Source organism: Diabrotica virgifera, chromosome 1 (genome assembly GCF_917563875.1).
Source record: "Diabrotica virgifera virgifera chromosome 1, PGI_DIABVI_V3a".
Classification (NCBI taxonomy): domain Eukaryota; kingdom Metazoa; phylum Arthropoda; class Insecta; order Coleoptera; family Chrysomelidae; genus Diabrotica; species Diabrotica virgifera.
In genome coordinates, this window is record NC_065443.1 from 62,433,888 (window position 1) to 62,455,106 (window position 21,219).

Sequence of the window (21,219 nt, forward strand, 5' to 3'; positions counted from 1 at the left end):
TAAAAAATTCCTACCCCCGAGATGGGGTGGCAACCACTCCCAAGGTTTTTAGTGTATGATAGCGGCATGATATAGAAAATTATCCTTGGACTATTTCCTACCTTCTGTGAAAATTTCAAGTAAATCCATGCTGGACGAAAAAATTGCGAGCCAAAATGCTTCATTTCCTCAATCGAATATTGGGGCCGACCGACCGGCTCTGTCCCGTCGTACAGCTGACCGACTATAATAACGTATATTTATATTTAATTTAGAATGTGTGTACTGATTTTCAGCCTTAGTAAATGGAAATAATTACCTTCGCAGGAAAGCAACTTTGATACCCTCTCAGTAACCCCTGTTCTACGTTTCGCTTGACCGACCGCAGTATGTTTCTCTACACACTGACAGTAATCAACTGTGATAAATTTGCTTTAGTAAATTCAAATAGATTTTTTAGCCCTTCCTCTTGGTCTATAATGTGAGGGATTGGACCGCAGCCGGCAAACATCTTTTGGACACAATGAAGTTGCGCAATATATGTGGCACCCACCCACGATACCTATAAGCTAGTACAGGGTTCCAGAATTCTGGCAACTGGCTGCAGTACAACCTGTTCATAATAGACGGCTTACAGAAAAAATAATGATTAATTTTTCACAATTTTTTCGATGACAATATTTAAGACAATTAAAATAATCAATAAAAATAAAAAATATTGTGAATTAAACGAGTTCCAAACATAGGAAATAGTTCCAAATACGGGTGCCGTGGAATCCACACTAACTTTCGCAAGGCGCAAAAATTGGGACACAAAATTTGCTCGAAAAAATACTGAGGTCGATATAGGCGAGCGGCACACCCCTAAATTGAGGCTTAGAAATCGAACAAGCGACCACGATAAGTGAATGGCAAATGTTGGTCATTCTTTATATTTTCGAGGTCGGTGAATCCGAATATGAAGTTTATTTTTATCTAGAATTGGTGGAACATGTCCAAAAGTCAAATTTTATGCAAAAATGCGAAAAATGAATTTTAATGATTTTTCATATTTACCTCGCTGTATCTTTGGTCGCTGTAAATATTTCCTTTTGAAAATTTTATTGTATCATCTTTCAAGTATTTAGATGACGAGATTTGTCCAAAATGTTTAAACAAATTAAAAAAGGGGTTGTCAGTTTTTAAACATTTTGTCGTCAGATTTCGTTAGTTTCATGTTTACTTAAAAAGTTGAGTGACAAACTTTTTAGTTTATAATTTTAACCAACACAGCAATAAAACATAATTGATGAAGAAGCTTTCTGCAAAATTTCAAGTCAAAATATGCAATAATAAAAAAGTTATGTGACTTTATAGACACTCTTCCAAAAAAAACGCTTATTTCTCGAGATACTGACCACGCTGTGGTGAATGGCTAATTTTGGTCTTACCTTATGCTTTTGATGATTCTGCAAATCGCAATTTTACCCTAAAAATAAAAAAATGAAATAACGTTTTTCTTAAAATTAAAAGTAGCATTATTTTCTCTTTCTATAAAACATTTTATTGTTTGTACCCTATGCTTTAACATAAACTTAATTAAAACGCTAAAATTGAAATTTTTTGTCACTCAACTTTTGCAATTAAACTTTTAAATTCAGAAATCTGCACCTTTCACTTTAAACAATTCATAACTTTTATTATAATGAGACAAATATTGAGACAGTTACCATTGTCTTCAGAAAGGTAAGAAATATATAAGTACTATAAAAACTTCAGAAAAAAAAATATTAAAATGGAACAGAGATATTAAACACAAAAAATGTGATTTAATTTTAATAAAAAAATTAGCCATTCACAACACCGTGGTCATCACTCCACACAGTATCTCGAGAAATAAGCGTTTTTTGCGGTGTGCCGCTCGTCTATAAAGTCACATAACTTATTTTCTATTGCATATTTTGACTTAAAATTTTCCAGAAAACTTCTTCATGAATTATGTTTTATTACTGTGTTGGTTAAAATTATAAGTTAAAAAGTTTTTCACTTAACTTTTTTATGTAAACATGAAACTAACGAAATCTGACGACAAAATGTTTAAAAATTAACAACTCATTTTTGATTTGTTTAAACATTTTAGACAAAGCCCATTGTTATCTAAATACTTTAGAGATGACCCAGTAAAATCTTTAAAAGGAATTATTTACAGCGACCAAAGATACAGCGAGGTAAATTTGAAAAATAATCAGATTTGATTTTTCGCATTTTTGCATAAAATTAGATTTTTGAACATGTTCCACCAATTCTAGATAAAAATAAACTTCATATTCAAATTCAGCGACTTCGAAAACATAAAGAACCACCAAAATTGGTCATTCACCTTAAAGTTGATTTTCGTGGTCGGTGTAACGTAATTTTAGGGGTTGCTGCCGCTCGCCTAATAGACTAAGAAGTTTTATGATAAACGCGTAACGGTTAAAAAACTATGCATTTTGATAAATGGGATTTGTGATATCCTATATCCCAAAAACATATCCCAAAATTATGGGAGATGAAATGAACACATAATAAAATGACGATCATAGGGATGCCTGAAAATCTCAATAAGAAAGAAAAAAAGATTTTCTTAAGGGGGAATATGGTTTGAAATATTTAATTTTTTTTATTTTTTCAAATAAAAGTGCATACTCTCAAGAATACTCTCTGAAAATTAAAAAATAATCGGAGTAAAATTACCAGAGATACAGCGTGTTGAATATCTCTACCTTCGACTCACTTTGCCGCGACTTCGCGCCAGCACGCTTGAGCGTAGTGAGAAACGTTAAACAACTGTTCGCCTTCTCTTTTGTAGATTACTCCTCGATTCAAAAAACATATTCCAATGTGCATCAATTTACGATTTGGCAGACAAATAAGAAGATGCAGTTGTCAAAACTTTAAACTCATTTTTCTCAAAACTGCTTTTTCAAATGCGGTGGACATTGTAACTGAAAAACTACTCGGCCCATCTACCTGATATTTTGCACAAATTTTCTTGAGACATTTCATGAGGTAACAACGTCGAGATATTTTTCTTTTTTTGCTTATTTTTTGTTCAAAAATAATAAATCTGTTGATTTCCACAAAATTTTTACCAAAAATTTCATTTTTTTGATTTCTGAGTGATACTAAAAATTCAAAAATCATTAAAAATAAAAAAAACTCGACGTTGTGACCACGTGAAACTCATAAGCTAATTAAATCTTTTTGAATTTTTTGTTTCGTATGATCTAGTGACGAGTTCTGATGTCCACCGCAAAATCCATTTTTTTGTGAGCTGCCTGTCAAAATTTGTCAACAATGGCTTACTTTTCAATATTTTGGATTGAGTTTTTTCTAATCATTCTTTGAATTGCACTTAATATGTTTATTTAATTTAAAAATAAAATAATTGTACCATAGCTTCGAAAAAAATTCACAAAAATGTGCTTGATATGTTGATTTCAAACCAGTCCCCCCCCCCCCTAAATAATGAATTACATCATCAAGGGGTCAGTGAAACTGAAAAGGAAAGACATGTGCCAAAATTGATATAATAAAGCGCGGTCGATACCTACATAGATCAATAGTTAAGACAATGTTCTTAAAGTTAATTCGTAAATTCAATTATTTTAACGAAGTGGAAAAAATCAGGTCCTCTATTTCTTGTATAATTTATTACATATATTACAATCAATATATTCTAATCATACGAAAAACCCGGTAATGACTAAACTGTCATAAATAACAAATGAATATGAATGATAACAATACCCCAAGTGGAGTATGGTATTTTGGTTCAATACGAAATAATATACAAAGGCTTTTTACGAAATTAGATGTTAACTTCGGTTTGGAATAAATTGGAATAAAAAATTTGACCTATTGTTTTGGAAGATAAATAATATAACATGAATAATTCTGGTGATTAATTATTTCGAGAAGCGTCGTGCTCATAAATATATCCTAAAAAACTATTTTTTTTTCTTATAATTGAAAGGCCTGTAGATTTTGTCGATTACTCAATTTATAAAAAAATATGCGCATAAGTTAGTTAATGAGAATATATTATTGATAAATACCAGATAGTCATAAATACTAAATAGTGGAGGATCCGATATAAGGTCGATTTGCACCGATCTGTTTAATGGATAAAAATTATTGGATATGTAATTTAGCATGTTAACAATTACATAAACCAAGGGTTGCCCGATCTAATCTTGTTCTAACTATAATTAATTAATAATTAAAAAATTACATTTTTTTATGAATTAAAAAAAAAATTCGACTCAGGCAGATATTATTTTAGATTTTTTGGATTATTCTAAACAAAAAAGGTCTTTTTTAATTTTTCTCCACAGTTGATGGTTTTCTAGTTATAAACAATTTAAAAGTGAAAAGAGAACGAAAGATGATAACTTTCAAGCAGTGACGGTTTAAGGCATCATGGGGCCCTAGGCGGCCATAAGAAGTAGGCCCCTTTATAGCGACCATTTACTTAAAACAAATTTACAGATATATATTTATGTTGTTTTGGGAAGTAGTTACTCCAAAAATAAATTACGACAATGTAAAAAAGATCATGTTTCTTTTACATTTCGCAACAACTTCTCATTAATAGTCCATAGCTAATATGCCAAAGAAAAAAAGGGACATTGTGTCGATATGTGATTTTGCCCTGGGTATGAGTGCCACCTCTTCGGGAGTGAAAAAACATACATTCAAAATAAGTGCGAAAAAGGATAAACTGATTAATTCTAAGTAACTTTTGTTCTATCGAGTTTTTTCACTAAATCAATACTTTTTGAGTTATTTGCCAGTGAATATGTTCATTTTTCAACAACAACAAAAAAAACACGTTTTTAGACGGTTTTTTGCAAATAACTCCAAAATTAAGTATTTTATCGAAAAAATATTCTTAGAAAAAATATAGCGTATACAAAATTAAAAAAAAACTGTGTCTGTAGTATGTATGAAGTATGTAGACCCAGTATAAGTAGAACTGGAGCTAATGAAAAGTAAATTCTTATTCGACAAATTCCAAATCAAATATTTCAAAGTAAATAACCAAAAAATGAAGCATTTTTCGGTGAAAAATCATAAAAACTTTTTAAAGTGTTAAATAAGTTTTATTTTTGTTTTTTTAACAAGTTTCAAGTATCAAAATTAAGCAAGTAAAGCTTAAAATAACGTTGATTCCTTTTTTTGGCAAACATATGTTGAAAATTTATGAAAATCTTGAAAAAACTTATAAGTATACTATTTATATGATCTCTAAGCTTCACCGGTTCACAGTGCTTATATTTCAAAACATTGGGATTTAAAGTAAAACAAATTTTTTGAAATTTTGAAAAAAATACCCTTTTTTCAAAATAACTTAAAAATTATTAGTGGTACCAAAAATCTTAAAGAGTAAAAAAAATGTAGGTTTTGCTTTTCTGAATATTTCAGATTTTTGCTTTTTTGGAAGATAAAAATTGGTTAAGATATATGACTGTTCAAAATTTGCATACCCTGGGTAGAGAATTTTTCATTTATTAAGAATTAATAAATGAAAATAGTTTCTATCCTTGTGGGATCGGTACTCACCGGAGGGACCGCAGATGTTCGGATACAATTAGCGTCTCTTTGCAAAAACAATGACGACTTTGCTAAATAACAACACCTAAACATAGGTACCTGATTGGAAAAATCCACTGTACCAATCTAATGGCCATTAGTCGTCCAGGCATTAAGCCAAATAAAAAAAATTGCATATACTCGTGATTAGTGACTTGTTCAAGCCCTTTCTACTGCAGTCCTTTTATAAATAAGCACTTTATACCGATAAAACTTACAGAGCATATAAACAATACATAAATAAAGTAGCTTGTGAAGCGGTAAGGATTAATTTCATTTGAGATACTAATTAGGGGGTTATTTTCACCAGAACATTTAAACAAGTTATGATAAGTTTTCCATGAAAAGTGCTTAATTTTTTGATTATTTCACGTTGAAATATTCGATTTGGAATTTGACGAATTAGAACCTACTTTTCATTAGCTACAACTCTGCTTCTACTGGTCTCTGCTTCCACAGTCTGCACACATATACCATTTTTTAAATTTTTGAAAAGTTATATTTTTGCTAAGAATATTTTTTCGATAAAATACTTACTTTTTGAGTTATTTGCGAAAAACCGTCTAAAAACGTGTTATTTTTTGTTGAAAAATGAAGATATTCACTTGCAAATAACTCGAAATGTATTGATTTGATGAAAAAACTCTATTCAACAAAAGTTGCTTAGAATTAGTCAGTTTATCCACTTCCGGGCGTATTTTGACAGTATATTTTTTCACCCCCGAGAAGGGATGGACTCAACCGTAGAGCAAAAACACACATTGGCACAATATCACTTTTTTCTTTGACATCTTAGCTATGTTTATACCAAATTTCATGTCAATCCAAGCTCTTGTTTCAAATCCATAGGTTCTTTAAAATCCGGAGGTTTTGCAATATTTTACCGTGAGTGAATGGAGTATACCTATGGCCCATCGGTGGGTAGAAATTGAAAAAAAAAACGTACCATACCAAAATAATTACCAGCTGGCAGCTTCTAAGCCAAATTTGCTTGCAAAATTGATTACCAAATTGATGGAATGATTACAACATGGAATATAAAAATGCCTTTGAAGATAACTGCTGAATTTGTCTTGAAGTCGGTTGCATTTTCCTGATATTTACCAAAGACAAAGCAAAAAACTGAGTTTGATTGGAAATAATAAATTAACCATTCTCTTTTTTTTTGTCTCAGTCTTTTTTTTTGAATTGCTGTTTAAATCAATATTAATTAATGCATTTGTGTGGGATGCGGGCCCCATCAAGTGCCCGGGCCCTAGGCGGCCACTTAGTCCGCCTAATGGTTAATCCGGCACTGCTTTCAAAGCTCAAAAACACAAGTAAAAAATAACATTTTTGTAATCATCAAGTACATAAATTCAAGTTCAAACCTTTTTCTATCAGGTCTCGATAAGAATTTTAGCCATGTTTTATTATAAAACACATTTTTTAATTGTTAATGAGGAAGATTTCTTATGGATGGGGAGACGGGCATTAACAACTAAAAAACAATGTTTCAGAATGAAATAAGTATAAAAGACTTCTCAAGAACTGATAGATTAAGGTTTGAACTTGAATTTAGCTGCTTCGTAATTTCAAAAATGATATTTTATACTTATGTTTTTGAGCCTTGAAAATCGTTATCTTTCGTTACTTTTTCAGTTTTAAATTGGTTATAACTAGAAAACGATCAATTTTAGGGAAAAATTACAAAAGACCTTTTTTGTTTAGAATAACCTAAAAATCTGAAATAATATCTGCCCGGGTCGAAAATTTTTTTGCTAAATTTATAAAAAAAATGTCATTTTTTAATTATTATTTATTATAATTAGAACAAGACTAGATCGGGCAACCTTTTTTTTTGTAATTGTTAACATGCTTAATTACATACCCAATAATTTTTTATCCATTAAACAGATCGGTGCAACTATCGTATGCTTATATCGTATCTTAGACCAGAGGTCCGCAACCCTGGGGTCGCGACCCCATGTGGGGTCGCGAAAGATCTTTATGGGGTCGTCAAAAAAGTAAAAAAGTCAACAAGGTCCTGTACTTATCGAATTTTATTAAGGCTAATGCTTAAAATATAACTTCTCTTTACTTACACAATTACACAATGTCCTTAAAACGGAGAGTCCTCAATGTCCTCGCGCATTGAACAGTCGCCTTTTTAAAATAATGTGTCCCGAATTGGGATCAGAATACAAAAATCTACTGTTACATACGGAGGTCAGGTGGATATCGCGAGGAAAAATACTCCAACGTGTATTTGATCTCAAAGATGAAATCAGATTATTTCTACTTAAACGGGAACCAAAGGTAGCGGAATATTTCTTGAATGAAAATTGGCTGGCAACAGTTGGCTATCTTTCGAACATTTTTGAAAAACTTAGTGATTTAAATCAATCGTTGCAAGGGAAGAGTACAAATTTATTGATTTTGGCTAACAAAAAAAAAGCTTTTTGTAGGAAAATAAGTTTGTGGATAGACGAAATCAGTGCTGAAAACTACGAGATGTTTGCATTTTTGGAGAAATTTTCTGAAAAAAACCAATATAAAACTCGAAGAAGAAATTAAAACCAAAATCATCATGCATCTTACAAGCCTTAAGCAAGACTTGGAAATACGATTCCCAGATACGTCACACGACGATCAATGGATAACTAATCCATTCACTTGTGATCTTAACACTGTGAAGATGAAGAAAAGGAGCAGCTCATCGATTAATTGTCCGATGAAAGCCTTCGATCTATTTTCAAAACCACGGATCTATCCAAGTTCTGGATAATGATGGAAAAGGAATATCCACTGTTATACAAAACATCTCTGCTGAAATTGCTGCCATTCGCATCTACATACCTGTGCGAGACAGCTTTCTCCACATTGACTGCTATAAAAACAAAATATCGCTCCAGACTTAACGTAGAACCTGATTTGAGGGTGTCTCCTTCTGATAATATATCACCCAGAATTAATATACTGACTGCAAGTGTGCAAGCACAAGGTTCACATTAGTTTGTAAACTTACGTATATATGTACCTATTTTTTTTAATAAAATGTTAAAATAATTGCTTGTCTCATTTAATGACATCATAAATATTATGTTAAATGCATATATTGCTCTAATATTACTTTCCAAAATAAATAAACTCTTCAACATAATTTACGAAATAAAAACAGCTAAGTACAACATGGAGGATAATTGACGTTTACCTTAATTTCGTCCTGAACCAACCTTTGCACTTGTTAATTTAGTAATTTTTTTTCTGGGGTCGCTCATAACTCTTTTTTTAATTTTGGGGTCGCAATATCAAAAAGGTTGCGGACCGCTGTCTTAGACTATACGTAATTACTCTTATCTTGCCTCTTCCTTCTTTTTTTGTGGCTTCGATGGAGCCAGAAATTCGAAAAGAATTATGTTTAGTAGCTACTGTGATATTACGAGGGAGAGATATTATAAAAAGTAATACAAAATGGTGATTTTAATTGTTCCTTTCCCTCTAAAAACAAACTTTAAAGAATTGTATAAACATAGGTAAAGCCTAGCTAGGTATGTTTTTTTTATATATAATAAAACTAATAAGAAAAAAAGGGATACTCAAATGTGGCCGACAAATGACATCTTTATGCGGTACCTACATAAAAAAAAAACAAGTAAATCAAAGTGGCTGCAAACAAATGTCTCAGATGATAGACCAACATATGCAAGATCAAAAAGAGAAGTATAAATTCTAGTAACAAGCAAAAAATATTTCCCGGGAAAGAAAATGCGAAGAACTGAACTAATAAATAGGGTCAACCAGATAAGAGAAAAGAGAACCATGGTAAATCTGAGAACAAACAGGAAAGAAACGAGAGATAACATTACTGACAACCTCTGACTGAAACAAGACAGCAATTCACTAACATCATTACAAAATAATATGAAGTGAAATAGAATACGATGAAGGCGATTAAATTTCGGTACAGGAAGTCAAAGATGCAATACAATCTCTATAAAATCGAAAGGCATGAAGACCACAAGGTAGACTGAACTGCTAAAACACAGCCCACAACTACAGGAATTACTAGCGAATGTTTTCAGCTTATTCTATAAAGGACATGACTTACCACTGGAGTAGACAGGAGCATATTATTATATTAGCAACCTCTACAAAAAAGGAAATAGAAAAATTTGTTCAATCTACCGGGGGATTAGTATGACAAATAGAAGTAGAATTTAAAGCAGGGACATCTTGTATAGACAGCAGATTTTCTCTAAAGCCGGTAATTGAGAAATAATTAGTCCACAACCTTTCAATTCATATAGTCTTTATAGATCTGACAAAGACGTACGATACTAAGCCAATTTCAATGCTCTAGGACACTCTAGGTAGCAATGGAAAAATAAGAAATAAACAGAAAAATATAAAAGCAGCACCAACACTCTTCAAAATATATATGAATGAGGCGCTCTCAGTGTGGAGACAAAAGTGATGCAATATGGGTATTCCAATCTAAGACGAGATAGATTAGTTGATGATCTAACCATTCTATCTGAACACTAGAGCAGGGGTCCCCAAATAGCGGACCGCGGTCCGCATCCGGACCGTAGGCTAGTTTTGTGCGGACCGTCATTAAATTGAGAATAATAAGTGTTTGGTTTAAAATCAACAATTCAACCACATTTTTTTAAAACTGTGGTAGAATTATTTTATTTTTAAATTAAATAATCATATTCAGTACGATTCAAAGAATATTGAAAAAAAATTTCAAGGCAAAATATTGAAAAATAAGCCAACACTAGCAAATTTTTACAGACACCTCAAAAAAAATGGTTTTTGCGGTGGACGTCAGTACTCGTCGTTGGACCATGTGAAACAAAAAATTCAAAAAGATTTTATTAGCCTATGTGTTTCTTGAGATAACGCGGTCGAGTGTTTTTAGTTCTATTCATTTTTGAGTTTTTGGTATCAATCAGAATTCAAAATAACGAAAACTTTTCGTAAAAAAGGGTGAAAATCAACATATTTATCAACTGTTTCAAGTAACTAGTGTCGATGTACACACTAGCCCAGGGGGACCGGCGGCTTAATGTACTTTCCGAGGCACGGTGAACAGCTGGTATCATTTTTAGAAATGAAAATGGATTATCTGTGCCGGGGCTTGAACCCGGGCGCTCTGGCTTATGAGATCAGTTATCATGCCGCTGTGCTACGGCTGCTGGCTATTATCATGCTGTATTTCCGGTAATTTTCAATCAATTAACCTGAAATTTTCAGAGAGTCTCCTTGAAGTTATGTATCTTCACTTAATAATAAAAAAATCGAAAATTTCAAACCCCCCCTTCTCAACGTGAGCTAGTAATAAATTCAAAATTTAAATTCACTATTTTTCAAATATGTTCCATAAAATTGTTGAACACTATTTATAGTTGCAGAAAAAAAACAACCAGAAACAGGTTGCATTAAATCCGGACCCCGGATGTGTCATAGGTTCTCGAAACGGACCCCCAGGGAACATAATTGGTGATCCCTGCACTAGAGTATAGACTATATGCTTAGAGAACTGGAAGAGAAATATATTAAATGGAGCTTCACGATGAATATAGAAAATACCGAAAACTGTTGGAGCTAAAGTTGCTTACTCAGTCCACTTGATAATGTCAGGAATGAAGATATTCGGAGAGAAATGGAAATTGATCTAGACATAATTATCTAGACTTGATCATAATTAAAAATATTTTGATTCGGATTTTTTGCGCATTCTTACTCAAAAAGGACCCCTTTTAACAAATTTGCATGTTGCCAGGACCAAAAGAGAGTCAACAATTTTTTAAACGTTTTTTTTTTGTTTTTTTCCTAAAATAATTTTGTCTACATCGAACAAAGTTTTTTTTAGGTTTTTTGGATCATTCCAAACAGAAAAGGTCTTTAGTGACTTTTCTCTAAACTTGATTGTTTTTGACATATAAGCGATTAAAAATTTAAAAACTGCGAAATCGGCCATTTTTAACCCTCATAAACTATGTGAAAAACTGAAAATTTCAATGTTGCCAAGGTAGGTAGATATTCTTTAAATATCGATTGATGAAATGAATTCCCGAAGAGTTTTTTGCAATATAATATCGAAAACCCCTTTGTTTTTTAATTGCTAATCAAGCGGGCACGACACTATTTTCAACCGTTGCATGTACATATATGAAATATGCGTAAATATATGTGCGGAAAAATATTCTTTTTCACCATCTTGCTTGGAAAGGTTGCCTATTAACAAATTTGCATGTTGCCAAAATTGAACAATGGGTCAAACAATTTTTTAAACAATTTTTTTAAACTTCAAATGATTTCCGATTACATCTACATGCAACAGTTGAAAATAGTGTCGCGCCCGCTTGATTATCAATTAAAAAACAAAGGAGTTTTCGATATTGTATTGCAAAAACCTTTGCGGGATTTCATCAATCGATGCTCATAGAATATCTACGTACTTTGGTAACATTGAAATTTTCGGTTTTTCACATAGTTTTTGAGGGTTAAAAATGGCCGATTTTGCAATTTCTAAATTATCAATCGCTTATATCTCGAAAACTATCACATTTAGAGAAGTCACTTGAGATCTTTTCTATTTTGAATGATACAAAAAACCTAAAAAAAATTGTCCGATGCAAAAAAATTAATTTTAGGAAAAACCAAAAAAAAAAACATTTAAAAAATTTTTTGACTACCTTTTGATCCTGGCAACATGAAAATTTGTTACAAGGAGACCTTTTCAAGTATGACGGTGAAAAAAAATTGAATCAGAATATTTTTCCGCTCATATTATATTAACGCATATTACATACATGCAACGGTTGAAAATAGGGTCGCGCTCGCTTGATTAGCAATTAAAAAACAAAGGGGTTTTCGATGTTGTATTGCAAAAAGCTCTTCTGGATTTCATCCATCGATGTTTAAAGAATATCTACTTACCTTGATAACATTGAAATTTTCAGTTTTTCACATAGTTTTTAAAGGTTAGAAATGACCGATTTTGCAATTTTGAAATTTTTAATCGCTTATGTGTCAAAAACTATCAACTAGAAAAATCACTAAAGACCTTTTCTGTTTGGAATGATCCAAAAAACATAAAAAAACTTTGTTCGATGCAAAAAAAATAAAAATTTAAAAAATTTTTGACACACTTTTGGATCTGGCAACATGCCAATTTGTTAAAAGGGGTCCTTTTTGAGTAAGATTGTGCTTAGTGGCTTTCTGGACTAAATTGATATCACAAGACTAAACTGGTATGAACACCTGCAGAGAATTCCGGAAAATAGATGGCTAAAAAATAACAGATAGAAAAATGAACTCCACCCACTAATGGAAAACGAGGTAGATCTAGACGGTCCTATAGAGAAGGTATCGAAGATGCAATGACCACCAGATATTTAAAAACTGAAGATTGCTTCTTGCTTCGACAGAAAACGCTGGAGATTAGAATTCAAGAAACGGTGCCAGTTGTAAAAGACTCGCGTATCTTATGATGATTGTTTGAATTTCATATGACAAAGGTTTGTATTTCATAACCTTGACAGACAAAGAATATCCTGGATAAGAAATATAGGAGAGTGGTTTGGTTGTAGCTCATTGGAAATCTTTTAAAGGCTAAGAAATAAGGTTGAGATAATGACGATTTGCTGCTTCCAAAAATAAAATGAAACTAAAAACAAAGAAAAACTTGTTTTTTGAGTTGTAAGCAATAATTATTATTATCTAATAAAAAATTAATAATATTATCAAAAATAAAGATATTTTATTCTTAAGGTGAAACAGTAGCGATCAACAGGTAGCGAAAACGCGTTCCAAGATTGCGGCTGTAATTTTGAATATTTTTTCGAGATATTTGGCACACGTATTCGTAATATAATAAAGAATGGCGGTACAGAGCCCAATTTGAAAAATATATTAATATGTGGAAATTACTCTGTAATTAAAGACAATATTAAAAAAACGAGCCTGTACCGCCATTAAGATGAACAAAAAAATACACTTTCTTCAAATAAATTTTTTATCCGATGGATAGATTTTGTGTCATTTTAGAAGTACTAATGAAATAAAAAATTTTAGTAGTTCCAAAATGACACAAAATCTAGGCATCGTATAAAAAAGTTTATTTGAAGAAAGTGTATTTTTTTGTTCTTGTTAATGGCGGTACAGGCTCGTTTTTTTAATATTGTATTTAATTACAGAGTAATTTCCACATATTAATATATTTTTCAAATTGGGCTCTGTACCGCCATTCTTTATTATATTACGAATACGTGTGCCAAATATCTCGAAAAAATATTCAAAGTTACAGCCGCAATCTTGGAACGCGTTTTTGCTACCTGTTGATCGCTACTGTTTCCTCTTAATAGTTATTTATGATATAAGTGTTAAAAGTACACGTTTAAGGCACGCATGTGAAAGTTTGTAGAATGCGCGATAGCGAGTTCTGCAATTCACATGAGTGCCTTTAAAATGTACATTTTAACACGCATATCATACAATATATTTTCTACAAAAGTAATTACAGGACAATATCTACAAAAACTTTTACTTGAACTTGACTGACATTCCATTTTTATATTTTTTTGACATTACATCAAAATTGCCTATACGGTCAATACGAATTGCAGTGCCATAAAAATTTTAAAGCACTAGTGCCTTAAAGTAGCATTTTTAACGCTAGTATGGAGTGCTAAAAATTGCATTTTTAACACGGTTGTAGAAAAACAAAATTATTTCTTTTAGCACATTTGTATAAATGCAAAAACATGCTATCTGACGATTTATTTCAGATATTGGATCGTGCAGAACTTACATATTATGAATAATAAGTTTTTTCATAAAATTCATAATCAAATCCGGGTGGTTTCAACTACTGACACATACTTTTAGTAATACTTAAAGAAGCACCACACAACGAATAAGTAAAAATCATGCGCGGAGAAGAAGACTGTAATTTGTCTTCTCTAATCTTCAATCTCTAATCTTTAATCTCAATTCTTAAAGAATATTTATCGAAGCTTTGCACGAAACTGAAAAAGGTATTCTACTAAACGGGTATCGCCTAAACAACATCAAGTATGCAGATGACACCATAGTATTTGTAGACAACCTAGAAGACCTGCAATTTCTTATGAACAAAACCACGTATTATTTACTGTAAGCCCGACCGCACATCAAAGAAACATGAAACGAAAATTACGTTTCATGGAAATAAACCACTGCTAAACAAATATTCGTCCGGCCATTTATGAAACTCTCCGAAAATAAAAATGTGTCATGAGCATGAATCACACTCGTTTCATTGGTAGGCGGACTTTGAGATTTGTTTAGCAGTGTTTTAGTTTCATGAAACATGTTTTTCGTTTCATGTTTCATGTTTTTCGTTTCATGTTTCTTTGGTGTGCGGCTTGGCTAAGTAAACGTAAACTATTACGTTTATATTTAGTATGGAATAAATATAAACGTAAAGAAGACAAAGCTTAAAATCATTAGCAACAAAAAGATAACAGGTCAACGCTACGTCAACCACACCCCTGTACCTAGATAGAGTAAGGCACTACAACTACCCCGGCAACATAAAATTAAGAATGGACCAACAACCAAAAATAATAGGAAAAGCTAGATCCACCATGGGGGCCTTCTTCAAGAGCCACGGCCACAACCTCTCTCTGGGCATAAAAGTAAGAATGCTGCGATGCTACTCTTCTCTGTCCTTTGTATGATGATTATGTTGAATCGTGGACCTTGAACAAAGATATGTGCAGAAAATGGGAAGCATTTAATATGGTGGGTGTATCGAATCGAAGCATACGTAAAATCTTGTGGACTGATCGGGTCACAAATCAAGAGCTCCGCAGAAAAATGAAGAAGAACCGAGAGGTACTTCGGACCTAGACATAAAGCCATTCTGCAAGGAAAAATATGTGGAAAGCGAGGTCCAATATGCTGGTTAAATGACCTCAACAAAACAACTGTTCAGCTTTTCAGCGCAGCTGCAGATACGATGAAGATTGCCATGATGATCGCCAACATTCTTTATGAATAATAGGCATATCAAGAAGAAGACATCCTGTGTATAATAATATATTCTTTATTTCATTACATGAATAAATTACATATCTCTTATAAGAAACTATCCAAGAAAATCATAATTACAGTAGAGTTGAGTAGAGTCATACATTTTTACTAAAAAGTACCCCGCACAAACCTTATGGAAATTAGGTCCCAGTGGATTCCGTTCATACTTTGGGAAAATACTCTTTGAAGCATCCTGAAAAAAAGTTCTCATGGGCGCAACTCAATCGTATGAAGGATTTTTAAGATATAGAGGCACAAACTCGGAAAATTATAAGATTTACTGGGTATTCCAATTCCCTGAGTTACTGGTTATCTGGCAACATATAAAAGTTTGGATCAAGGAAAAGTACTGGTAGTCTAGGATTTTTTCCTGGCTACCCAATGGCGACCTTTACTTTGACCTTGACCTTCAACGGACGTCATCTTCTAGAGTTTCGAGGGTTTTCGGCATTAAATTGATATAAACAGATTACTCACGGGATTTTGGGATCGTTAAATACGAATATGCCATCAGAAGTGACCTCCAGAGAACGTGGTGGCCAGAGCCACTGCAAGAATGTCATCTTCTGGAGTTTCAATGGTTTTCGGGATTTAATTGATGCAAATGAATTACTGAAGGGTTTTTTGAGGTCTCTAAACACGAATATGCCACCAGAACCGGCTCCCGGAGCACCTGGTTTCCAAGGTCAATGAAAGGTTCTCCTGGAGTTTCGAGGGTCTTTGGTACTACATTAATGCAAACGGATTCGTTATAGGTTTTTGGGGTTCCTGAACACGAATACGTGATCAGCACAGACACAGGAGCACCTCGTGCCCAAGACAGGTTATCTTCTTGATATGCCTATTATGCCTAAGAGTAATCCAAGTGATTCCTCCGAAACTCCAGAAGATAATCTGTCTTAGGCACCAGGTGCTCCTGTGTCTGTGCTGATCACGTATTCGTGTTCAGCAACCCCAGAAACCTATAACTAATCCGTTTGCATTAATGTAGTACCAAAGACCTTCGAAACTCCAGGAGCCCCTTTCATTGACCTTGGAAACCAGGTGATCCGGGAGTCGATTCTGGTAGCATATTCGTGTTTATCGACCTCAAAATACCCTGCAGTAATTCATTTGCATCAATTAAATGCCGAAAACCATCGAAACTCTAGAAGATGACGTCCCTTGCAGTGGCCCTGGCCACCACGTCCTCCGGAGGTCAATTATGATGGCATATTCGTGTTTAGCGACCCCAAAAACCCGTGAGTAATCTGTTTATATCAATTGAATGCCGAAAACTCTCAAAACTCTAGAATAGAAGATGACGTCCGTTGAAGGTCAACGTCAAAGTAAAGGTCGCCATTGGATCTTCTTCTTCTTCTTAGCCTTCTATCGTCCACGTTTGGACATAGGCCTCTCCCAACTCCTTCCATCGGTCTCTATCCTGAGCAACATATTTCCAATTCGTTCCGGCTACTCTTTTAATATCATCAACCCATCTCATCTGTGGTCTTCCTCTCGGTCGTTTACTTTGGTAAGGTCTCCAATGTTGTATCGTGGCATTCCAACGTTGGTCTTTTTGTCTAACAGTGTGGCCTGCAAAGCTCCATTTAAGTTTGGCAACTTTTGTTGTTATGTCCTCGACTTTTGTTTTTGATCTTACCCAGTCGCTCCTCTTTTTATCTGACAGTCGTATACCTAACATTGCTCTTTCCATAGCTCTTTCTGTTGTAGCTAGTTTATTCATAAACCAGGATAGCCAGGAAAAAATCATAGACTACTAGTACTTTTCTTTGAACCGCCATTGGATAGCCAGGAAAAAATCATAGACTACTAGTACTTTTCCTTGATCAAAACTTCTACATGTTGCCAGATAACCAGTAACTCAGGGGAATTGGAATACCCGGTAAATCTTATAATTTTCCGAGTTTGTGCCTCTATATCTTGAAAATCCTTCATACGATTGAGTTGTGCCCCTGAGAACTTTTTATCAGGATGCTTCAAAGGGTATTTTCCCAAAGTATGAACGAAATCCACTGGGACCTAATTTCCATAAGGTTTGTGCGGGGTACTTTATACAAAATTCACAATTTAAAAATGTAACAAAAAGAAAATACAAACAGTTCATTACATATCGAAGTTGTAATCATACGATTACGAAATTCAAAATTTATACAGTTAGCACGTAAAGGTTGGAATAAATTCATTTTCTCGAGAATGGACGACTTTGGAAAAAAAATCCCGAAACAGGTCAAATTTTGTTTTTAAATTACGACTTTTTGGCATATATATCATACTAGTGACATCACCCATCTTGGCGTGATGACGTCATCAATGATTTTTTTAAATAAGAATAGGGGTCGTGTGATAGCTCATTTTAAAGGTAATTTAATACTGCATTCAGTAATATAAACATTAACATAATTATTTATACAGAACGTCTAAAAATTTTGTTTTAATTAAATTTATTGATATAAAAAGAAGAATGAATTTTATTTATTTAATTCAAAATATATTTTACTGCTCTCAGAAAACAGAAAAAATATGTTTATTTGAAAAATAATCATTGCTTTTCGCTTAAATTAAATTTCAAACTGTCAAGAGACAAGTGGATGGCTGCTTTAATAATGAATTTAAGCAAAAAACAATATTTATTTATCAAATAAACATTTTTCCTGTTTTTTAATAGCAGTAAAATGTATTTTGAATTAAATAAATTGCACACATTCTTCTTTTTGTCAATAAATTAAATTCAAAAAAAAATTTTTTTGGACACCCTGTATAAATAATTATGTTATTGTTTATATTACTGAATAGAGAATTGAATTACCTTTCAAATGACCTATCACTCGACCCCTATTCTTATTTAAAAAAAGCATCGATGATGTCATCACGCCCAGACGGGTGACGTCACTAGTATGATATATATGCCAAAAAGTCGTAATTTAAAAATAAAAATTGACTTGTATTGGGATTTTTTTCCAAAGTCGTCCATTCTCGAGAAAATGAATTTATTTCAACCTTTACGTGCTCACTGTATAGTAAATATTTAAAAGATTTAAAAAGTTCAATATCCTGTTAATCGCATGGTAATGTCATAGTTATTTATGTATCAAGAGCATTAAATAGATAAATATCCTAAGGGCGACAAGCCTAATAAACAAGCATAAACTCGAGGGCCTCTGGCCCGAAAGTTTATATGTCGCCCGAGGGTATAAATATCTAATAATATATGTACGTGGTGCATACAAAACTTTATGTCATACCGGTTCATTGCATCAATTAAAGTTTTAATTTTATTTTATATTAATTAGAAGTAATATTGTATCGCAGCAGGTATTTAGTACCGTTGCTAGGAAAGTGATGCTGGTTAGCAATTTGTTATTAACGTAAAAAAGGTTTTCTATGTGACATTGTAAAAAAAGGCAGAATGCAAGAGAAATTCGATATTTCTGAAGAAATAGTTAAAAAAGCGACTGAGAATCTGTTACCGAAAAAATCCAAAAAAACGTACGACAAGGAATACGCTAAATTTCAACAATGGAGGGCAGAAAATAATACTGAATGCGTAAATGTTTTATTTTTGTTATTATCTATTGCAATAATTTCATTATGCCCGCGCGGGCATAAAGTATACCATCACGTGGTTCGTAACTAATAGACAAGGCGAAAACGGCGGGTCCGTTGGGAAAAATATTGCCATGAGATTTTTTGCATAATCACATTCGTGAGACATCCCAGAATAAGGTTCAAGAAGTCTTCTTCTTCTTTAGTGCCTTATCCGGTCCGGATGTTGGCGATCATCAAGGCTATCATTGATTTGTTGACTGCTCTGCGAAACTGCTCCGCGGAGGTTGTCCCAAACCATTGTCGGAGGTTTTTCAACCACGAGATACGACGGCGTCCCGGTCCTCTCCTGCCAAATACTTTGCCCTGCATGACGAGTTGAAGAGCTTCGATATTTTTCTTCGTTCCGCATCACGTGGCTGTAGGACCTCAATGTTGGTGACATGGTCCACATAAGATATTTTTAGTATCCTCCTGGAGATCCACATCTCGAAGGCTTCAATCCGCTTTTCAGTGGCTTGCGTCAGTGTCCAGGCTTCAACTCCATACAGTAGCACTGGAAGAACGTAGCACCTCACTATCCGCATCTTGGTTCCCAAACTGAGATCACTGCAGCACAGCAAGAATCTCAGCTTAATAAATGTAGACCGTGCCATTTCAATTCTGGATCTAATCTCTTGAGCGTGATCCCATTGTGAGTTGAGGTAGTTCCGAGGTAAGTGAATCTGTCGACTCTCTGGATCTCTTCGCTATCTGCCATTAGTGCCCCGAGATCTAAATTTACACGGCTGACAACCATGAATTTAGTTTTCTTAATATTAAGGTTCAGTCCGTATGTTACGCTCACAGTTCTCACACGGTCTAGTAAGGCCTGTTGATCATTTAGGCTGGTTGCTAGTAATACAGTGTCATCGGCGTACCGGATGTTATTGATGTATTCACCGTTCACTCGGATTCCCATCTCTAGGTTTGTGAGGGCTTCAGTAAAAATTTCCTCAGAGTATATATTGAAAAGAGTCAGCGAGAGCACACAGCCCTGCCTCACTCCTCGCATGATCTTCACTTGGTCGGTCAACTGACCTTCGACCTTGACTTGAGCACGCTGGTTCCAGTATAAATTGATGATGATCCGAATGCCCTTTTCATCTAATCCTACTCTTTGTAGGGCGGTGACCATCTTCTGGTGCTGGCAACGGTCAAATGCCTTGACGTAGTCAATAAAACAAGCATAGACATCACAACTAACATCGCGGCATCTCTGAAGTAGAACTTGTAAGGTGAAAAGTGCTTCACGTGTACCCATGGGATCGCGGAATCCAAATTGCATTTCACCGACATTTTCCTCGCATTTCTTGTAAATTCTGGCATGTATGATTTCAAGAAGTCGCCCACGTGAAAAGTGGTTCAATATTTTTTGACAATTTTTTTTAATCAAATTGCAAAAATCAATATTTTTGGCTCGGACAATTTTTTTTAGATTTTTTGGACCATTCTGGACAAAAAAAGTCTCTTATAATTTTTCTATAAAGTTGATGTTTTTAGAGTTATGAGCAATTTAAAATTTGAAAAACGCGAAAATGACCCTTTTTAAGACTTAATAACTCGGTTAAAAATTATTATTATGAAAGTTAGAAACTGACTAAATAAAAATTTAAAGCCTCCGCTACATGATCCTAAAGAAATCTGTGTTATAAAAATTTATTACTAAGCTGTTATTTTTAATTAATAACAATAGGCGGCTAGATCGTATTGACGCGGCTGTAAATGTGAGTGCAAGTAAGATGCACAATTGGACTGCCAGAATGGCATCTCTCTCGCACTCAGCATTTACGGCCGCCTAACACGTGCATGGCGGTTATTATTATTACTTAAAAATAACAGCTTAGTAATAAAATAATGACAAAAATTTCTTCAGGATCATGTAAGGGGGCATTAAACTTTGATTTAGTCACTTTCTGACTTTCATAATAAATACAAATTAAACTGATAATTTTTGATAATTTCTCGTCA